The following is a 9,186-nucleotide window of genomic DNA, read 5'->3' on the forward strand; positions in this document are numbered from 1 at the left end:
AAACTGACAATGCCAAATCTTGGTAGCTCCTTTTGATTATGGGATTAGTCCAGTGAACGGTTCCATAAAGAATTCTGGGTAAGATGACAGACTTAGAAGCTGCTTCTGAGTGAGTTGGTTACAGAGAAGATTTTAAAGGGGAAAAAATATCTTTTCTAGAGAAAGAAAGAGAAGAAGAACTTCTGCAACACACAAAGGAAGTGGCAGGACAGTTGAAAAGTATAAGGGAAAGATAGATGAACTCATGGAAAAGAAGCTAAGCTGAAGTTGGCTACAGCTGCCCTGTGCTCTAACATAGGGAGGAAGGTAAGTCAGGGATAGTCCAAAAGTTAAAGTGGGCATTCTGATGGAAAGAAACTGGGGCGCTATCTACAAGAGAAGCTCCTAGCTCTCACAAGCCTAAAATCCAGTTTGGATCTAGGTGAGATAACAATTGTTTCTATGACACAGAGAGAGTCGCTCAGCATGACTCAGGGAAATTATTATTGCAAAATAGCCAGTCACTGGAGCCAGCCAATGGGGCACAACCACAAGATTTGCATTCTTTAGGTGTTTCTTGGCTATACATAGGTGACAATTCATCCCATTTGGGACACACACACACACACACACACACACACACACCCTTAGTATATATCTAGAAGTCTCTAAGTCAACAAACTACAGAGATATTAGTGAACAGATGTTTATTGTTGCACTCTTCACAATAGCTAAGAAAAGGAACCAAACTTTATGTCCAGCTAAAGGTGAATGAGGAAAGCAAATGTGGTACTTATGGAAAACAGAAAGATTTTCTACCACAGAGATGCATGACACCATAAAATTTGCTGGAAACAGGTGCAAGTCAAGATCTTTAGGTTAAGCAAGACAAACCAGACTCAGATAGAGTGTGGACACAGGGAGGGAGGGAAGGGAGGGGAGTACATGTGAAATGAAGGCAGCTCTGCATACTCTTTAAGGGAAGGAAGAAGCCTGATAAAAGATATCAGGGAGAATGAGGGAGGGCAAAGTGGGAAAAGAATTAACATGAATCAATTTTAATGGCATGTATATAAAAATGCCAGAGTGAAGCGCATTGCTTTGTGTGCTAACTTTAAAAAGGGTATACATTTTAAAATGTTCAAAGCGTTTTTCAGTGGGGACCAAAAGTCACACTCATTACCATCTTTGGTAACTGGATCAGTGGATCAGTTGTTGCTTTAGAACCTGACAAGGGGCTCTGTAGGAGATGCATTCTGCACTACTCTGCTCAAATAGTCACACAAGACCTGGATAACTTCACATTACCAAACCTTGTGGTTGGAACAAAGAAGACACTATGAAGCATTATGGCTGTTATTTAGTGTGACATTCAAAAGACTATCCTGTAGATATTTAGAGTTTGGTTTAGGCTGCTAGTGATATGGATTAGTTGGTAAAGGAGTTTGCTGACAAGTCTGATGGCCTGAACTAAAACTCCAGAGACCAAATTGTGGATAGAGAAAGATGACTTTTGCAAGTTATTCTCTGACCTCCATACATGAGCAATGGCAAAGACACTTATGCACACACTCACACACACACACACACAGAGAGAGAGAGAGAGAGAGAGAGAGACAGAGAGAGAGAGAGAGAGAGAGAAATTCATTATAATAATATTTTTACTTAGGAGCTAGAGACACGAGCTCATCGTTGGCTTCTTCACCTCTAGCTGCACCACTGAGTGTATTCCCATACAGCTGGAGCTAGAACATTATCTATCTGTGAGGACTTGACCTGGAGACTTCCAAGAGGGTTAGAGAACCTATCCAAAACACTGACTGTAATACAAGCAAGGGTCATCAGACAGCACCGACACTCAAATTATTAAAGTGATTCGAGTTAGCACTCAAGGCTTCAGAGAGTAAGTAGTCTGATATACTATCTAAACCACAGAAAAGGAAAGAATCCCCTAGCTAGTCCACATACTCACATATATAAATATCATGCTATTGGACTGAACAACAGAGCCATTGAGAGTAGTGACAGACCAGCCTGCTGAGACCAGTGAAGGTCAGCCTAATATCAGGGACTGCACCCCGAGGACATCAGCAGAAATAATTATTCAGACACTGAGGGACTATTCCTTTTTCTCAAGTGTCACAGAGGTTATCTTGGTGTCTCTTACTTAGAATTATTGTCATAATAGACAAAGATATATCAGAGCCAGTACTGTATTAAAGATTGTGTATTTCTATGGGTTGCATTCATCTCCTTTGTCCCTCTTTTGTTTCTCTTAGCCTCTTGTTGAGTTGTAGAACTATTACATGGCCCTCCATAAAAATTCTCATTACATGTGCTTGTTAGTCCTTTAAATCTGCCCTCCCTCTCTGGGTACTATCCACTCACCTTATTAGGCAGAACTCTGTCAATCTCATCCTGACGTTTCTTCTGCACATTAGGGTGGGTGGCCAGCTCATACATGATGAAGGAAATGGTCGTGCTTGTGGCGTCATAGCCAGCAAATTGTGCTTCCATTTCTAGATCAGAAAAAACTAAGAGGAAAAGAACATTGTAGATAAGGAAGACCAAAGCAGAACATCACAGTTGATATTAAGAGAAATTCAAATGGCACCTCTCATTGTCTGGGGAAGAACAGAGAAAAGCACAACAGGGTCATTGGAGCTGAGTTCCACTCTGGTGTCTGTCTGATATGTCAGGAAAAGGTTAAATTATTTTTAAATATAATTTTATGGTTATGGGTGTTTTATCTGTACATAAGTCAGTGTACCGCACGCAACCCTGGTGCCCACAGAGGCTAGGACAGGGCACCAGATACCTTACGACTGGAATGACAGGTGACTATGAGCTGTTGTGTAGGTGTTGTGAACTGAATCTAGGTCCTCTGGAAGAGCAGACAGTGCTCTTAACTGCTAGTCATCTCCTCAGTACCAAGGTCAAATTATTTTAATCCAGGTTGAGGTAAGATCTATATTATTGGTGATGAAATATTAGGCCAAATTCATATCATCACAACTGGGCAATTTCAAGAGAAATAATTCTTTCTAACCTATACTATTATCATAGTGTGGAATAAAAACAAAAGTACTGGAGGAGTTCCATCCAGAGGGGTGAGTGTGTGCTATCCGGGGGCAGACTGTCCCGGAAGAGAGCACAGGCCCCCCCCAGCTCCTGCTGTAGGGTCTTCTGTGTTCTGCTGGACCCTGCCCTGACCCCACGATCGCCCTCTTGTCTGCAGTGTCCTTGGCTACCAGCTCTCTCTGTTTCAGTGCTGAGGAGTTCCATCCAGAGGAAACCTTCATCTGGTGATGGATGGAGATAGAGGCTGAGACCCACAATGGAGCACTGGACTGATCTCCCAAGGTCCTAATGAGGAGCAGAAGGAGGGAGAACATGAGCAAGTAAGTCAGGACCGCAAGGGATGTGTCACCCACTGAGATGGTGGGACAGATCTAATGGGAGAACACCAAGGCCAGTTGGAATGGGACAGATGGAGCATGTGATCGAGCCGGACTCTCTGAATGTGGCTGATGGTGGAGGCTGACTGAGAAGCCAAGGACAGTGGCGCTGGGCTTTGATTCTACTGCATGGTCGGTTTTTGTGGGAGACTTGTGGGAGACTTTGTGGGAGACTTCCTGGACCTGGGGGGAACGGGGAGGATCTTGGACTTCCCATAGGGTAGGGAACCCTGACTGCTCTTTGACCTGGAGAATTAGGGGGGGAGGGATGGGGGAGGAGAAGGGAGGGAAGTGGAAATTTTTAATTAAAAAATAATAATAATAATAATAATAATAATAAACAAAAGTATTGCAGTACTTGACAGTGATTGACAACTTGACAAGATCTAGAGTCACCTAGAAGATGAGCTTCCAGGCATGATGTTGTGCTGTTATCTAGATTAACTTGTTTCCTGATAGGCCTGTATGGTTTGTCTTTTTAGGTTAACTGACATGGAAATACCTATCTTGTTTCTAAGTATTTATTTTCATTTTTATTTGTGTGAGTGTGTGCATGCACAGGCCAAACAATGGTGTCAGGTCCCTGGAGCTGGAGTTACAAGTGATTGTGAGCTGCCTATCATGAGTCTTGGCAAACAAGCTCAGGTCCTCTGGAAGAGCAGCAAGTATCCATGACTGCTGAGTCACCTCGTCACTCCTGAAAGATCTATCTTAATTGTGTTACCATTCCATAAGCTGGCCTCTTGGGCTTAATAAAAAGGAGAGAGCAAGCTGAGTACTGAGTTCATGTTTTTTTGACAATGGATGCGGTGTGACCAGCTGGCTCAAGTTTCTGCTGTCATGGTTATTCCACCCTGATGGACCATACCTTCAAAATGTGAGTCAAAAAAAAACCCTTCCTTAAATTGCTTCTGTCAATTATTTTGACAGAGGAATAATATAAATAACTAATTCAAATACTGTAGCTACCAATAAAATATGGAATCCCTTTGCTACCCAAGAAAAATATTTAACTGATTTTCATTAAAATATAGGTGTCAAAAGTTTGCCTGTTATGTCAATTATTCACAGAAGGAAAATTCAGGAATTTTCCATCCAAACACCTTTGAGAGAGCTGGAGAGATTGCTCAGTGGTTAAGAGTACTTCATGCTCTTGCAGGGGACCTGGATTTGATTCCCATTCTTCACATGGCAGTTCAACATTGCCAGTAACTCCAGTTCCAGATGATCCAATGTCTTCTTTTGACATTCATAGGTACCAGCATGCAAATGGTACATATATATATGCAAACATTTATACATATAAACTGGACATAAATCTTTAAAAAAAATAGGAATCCTTGAACACTTTAGAGGAGACTCAAAGAATAACATGTGGCTACAGGGAAACTCCTGCAATTCAAATGTGGTCCATGGATCAGCAGCATCTAGGAGCTTATTAGAGGCACACAATTCCAAACCTCTGAAGTGAAGGGGTATGGATAGTGTGGTGGACATTACATGTACTCACTGGAGTTTATTGGAGATCTTTAGTTTTCCTCCCAATTCTTTTATGACCAGAAATTGCTCTACAAATTAAGGTCTCTTATAGGAATCAAAAATTAAATAAGGGTTGGTAAGATTGCTTAGTGAATAAAGGTACTTGCTGAGCAAGTCAGATGGACTGAATTTGATTCCTGTATCCATGTAGGGTGGATAGAAAACCTTGACTCTACAAGTTACCCTGTGACCTCCACATGCACAACATAGCAGGTGTACTTCCTCATACCCCCACACAAATGATTAATAATAATAATAAATTTAAATTAAAGAGGTCTGGAGAGATGGTTCAGTGAGTAAGAGTTCCTTTTGTGCCAATGGGAGGTTCTGAGTTCAAATCACCAGAACTCATATAAATAGGTGACCATGTGTTCTTGCAACCCCATCAAGGAAGGAAAATGGAGCAAAGAGGGTCACTGGGTGCCAGAACAGATCCACATGCATCTAGAGACCCTGCACCAAATGAATAATACAGAGAGTATCATGACAGAATGCCAACATTCTCCTCTGGTCTTTGTAAGCCTGCATGCATGTGCACATGTGCACGCATGAACAAACACACACACACACACAGAAAAACTAAAAAATAACAGAGAGGACACACCATGACATACAAAACAGCCCTAAGTGAATATGAATAAGATAATTTAATGCAAAGTAACTAGTGGTTAAAGGAAAATAACAGGGAATGCATGAGATCACAGTGATAGAAACAACTGAACAAAATTTAGATAATTGATAGAATTAGAAAGTAAAGAAGAGGACATTCCTTTACACTAGGTAATAATTGGTAAGCATAGAGTAAATGGTAATAGAAAAGTCATTATTCTATAGCTATAACAATAATAGTTTTCATCACAATGTATTCACAGAGATTAGAAATCACGGTGTTAAAAGAATTAAGAAGAGCAGGGTATCTAGTTTCCCAGATGCTATTTACACAGAGTAGAATAAATTGGAGATGAAGCTGTTGAACACTATTGCACCACTCTCTCCCAGAGATTACTCTCATTGCTGGACAGTGTTCTTTGATTTGCAAATTCCCAGCATAGATACAGAATTAGTGGGATAGAAAGGAATTGAGAATCATACTCTTCTCTTTCAGAAGAGAATGAGGACTACCGGGAACAAAATATATCTTTCTGGCAGTCCTACAGGCTCTGGTCCATTTACACCAGTGTACTTCTATAAAGCTACCTTGTTCACCATAGATATAATCAATGTGAACTTCTTTCTGAAATTTGTTAGAATTGCTTCCATCCTGAACCACCCCATAGATATATTCTGATACCCTCTTCTCTCTGGGTTTCTTGATTCACACACTGTGAAATATCCTGGGTTACCTTTCTGCGACTCTTTGCCATTTGAGTTCTGAGTGTTCATCATTAGCTGAAGAAAATCCACTCATGTATGGAAGCAGAACGAGACAAGTCAATGATAAATATTTAGTTGAGAGGTCAGACTTGAAACAAGGGTTCAGAACTTCACTTTCCTTCTGAAAATATGGCTATCTAAATTCCACAAGTATGGGTTGAGTCACCAATGAATATAAGCATCCATGGGGTGAGGAAATTGCTCAGTGGTTAAGAGCACTGAATGCTCTTGCTGAGGACCTGAGTTCAGTTTCTAGTACCCACAAGGTGAATCACAAACACTTGTAACTACAGTTCCAGGGGGGAGGGAGGTCTTACACCCTCTTCTGGCCTCTACAGGAACTGCACACATGAAGTGCACAGGCATACAGGTGAGCAAAACACCTGTACACTTAAAATTTAAAGGAAAACTAAAGACTCTGTCATCAAGCCTTGGAGAACAATATATTTCCTGGGAGAAATGCAGCTTTTGATCTTTATTCTCCTGACATAAGTTTCTCTGGTTTTTGAGTAGATTCCTGGCTAAAGAGCTGCTGTATCCTTCTCTCATTATGCTTGCTCAGGAAAGTCCCCAAACGCCAACTCTCTCTGTTCTCTCACCACAGTACTCAGTCAGCAGCACCCTTGATTAATTCTATCTCTACTCTCACTGCCAAGTTTTGGGTGAGCATCTCCTGACTCTCACACACTCTACACACTTTACAATGACAAGTTTCATAACAAGTGTCGTTCTCCATAATCTTCAGAAAACATTTTTGTGCCTTCCAGGGCACATAGTGCAGAACTAGGTAAGCAGCCTGAAAATTGATTATTCAGAGAAAGTATTTACCTACTGGGTGAATGACTTCTGATCTCACTGTCAAGAAAATATCTATACACGAAGTTGGAGGTTTTCAGATTTAACAATAGGCCAGTCTCCACCAGGTATGACCATGCTTCTTTCGAAGAATATATCAAAATAAGAGGTTTAAAATTAAAAACACTCCTTTGATGATATAAACTTTAAGGGGAGAATAACAGTAGTAGATATATTTTCTAAGTATGAATTCTTTTTTTAACTTCTTCCAATGAAGTGCAGTGGCAATGTTTTTACTTAATTAGTACTTATCTTAGAGCGTAGCAATTTCACTCTTTTTGACAAATGTGAAACTGTTTCTCTCAATCATTGTCATATAGAGTCACCTATCTTCTATATTTTTCTTCTCCCTAAAATGTAGACATTACATTACTCTAAGCGTAGTTTTCTTTATTCATTTTTAAGAGAACCCAGAGTAAAGTACATAAATCAGACACTCACAGCCTGATGCACGACCAAACCCTGAGCATTGTGATTAAACCCTGAGCATCATAACAAAACCGTGAGCATTGTGACCAAACCCTGCACATTGTGACCAAACCCCCAAGCATTATCACCAGACTCCAAGCATCATGACCAAACACTGAACATTGTTACCAAACCCTGAACATTGTGACCAAAACCCCCAAGCATTGTGACCAAACCATGAGTATCATGACCAAACTCTGAGCATCATGACCAAATCCTGAGCTCCATTGATAAGTCCTGAGCACCAAGACCAAACCCTGAGCACCATGAAAGCAGCAACAAAATTTACCTTCTGGTTTTAATCAAGGCGATTTTTCTTCACGCTTGTTACAAATTTTTTGAAAAGGTTCACTGATTGTCTTGGAAAAATGGAGAGACTTAGTAACTCATTTATTGGAGTAAAGAATGGAAACAGAACTACAGAGAAAAAATAAATGCAGAAAATAAGCGACCAAGGTTTTTCCAACATCAGCTGATATGTGTACAATGAAAACTCTATATTTAAGACTCAGGGAAAATCATGTATGAGGGGGTAGAAAGGCTATAAAACCAAAATATGAGAATGTCTGCAGTGAGGTTGCATCTTGCAGACACAACATAAAAACTGGACCCATGAAATCTCAATAATATGTTTGTTTAAATAATATCCGTGCAATGATAACACTGGTTGACATGAATATGTAGATGTAGAACACCTGACAGTTCTTACGTCTAGATGAAGAGCCACAGGAAATTAATGACTATTGGGAGAAAGAATGATTTTTCTCCAAGAATGAGTCCCAGATAGGTGATCCAATCCCAAGTAGTTAACCAAAAGCATGTATATAAGGGCAATACGAAATGAATTCTGTAGGATATATACATGTGCATATATCTATATATAACCATTATAGTTATAAGGGAAGAGTCATGAATTTATGGAGTTTGGGACATGAGTGGAATTGGGAATACTAGAAATAATGAAAATATATACTCATGTATAAATTTTTTTTAAAAAAGTACTTTAAATAATCTCCCATAATGTTTGACTCCTAAATGTACCCTAAGATGGCAATAATAAAAAATCATAAAGAAAAAAAGTGAAGTTTCAGATGGGATGGTGCTGTAAGAACTCCTTCAGCCAGTAGCCTTTAAGACACCAGCTCACTTAGGTGTGGCCATTTATACTATAAATGCCTATGTAAGGCAAGCGCCCACTCTCTCTTCTGCCTTCTGGATTTGGTTCCTGTTCCCTGTTTGTGCAGAAGACTGTGATTTTTGAGTCTACTCCTAAATAAATAACCCTTTATTACATGCAGTTCTGAGCTAGTGCGGGATGATTTTGTAACTTCCATTTTCATCTGGCCCCCAACGTGGGTGAAATGTGGAGAAAAATGGAACCCTTGTGACATACTGGCAGCAAAACAAACAAATCTCTTGAAAAAATTTAAGTTACCCAAAATGCCAGATAAAAATATTCTCTAAGTCACTAATTCCACACCAATTTCCTACTCAAAAACCATGAAAAAAATGT

The sequence above is a fragment of the Myodes glareolus genome, chromosome 2 (assembly GCF_982192425.1).
Source record: "Myodes glareolus chromosome 2, mMyoGla1.1, whole genome shotgun sequence".
NCBI classification, from domain to species: Eukaryota; Metazoa; Chordata; class Mammalia; order Rodentia; family Cricetidae; genus Myodes; species Myodes glareolus.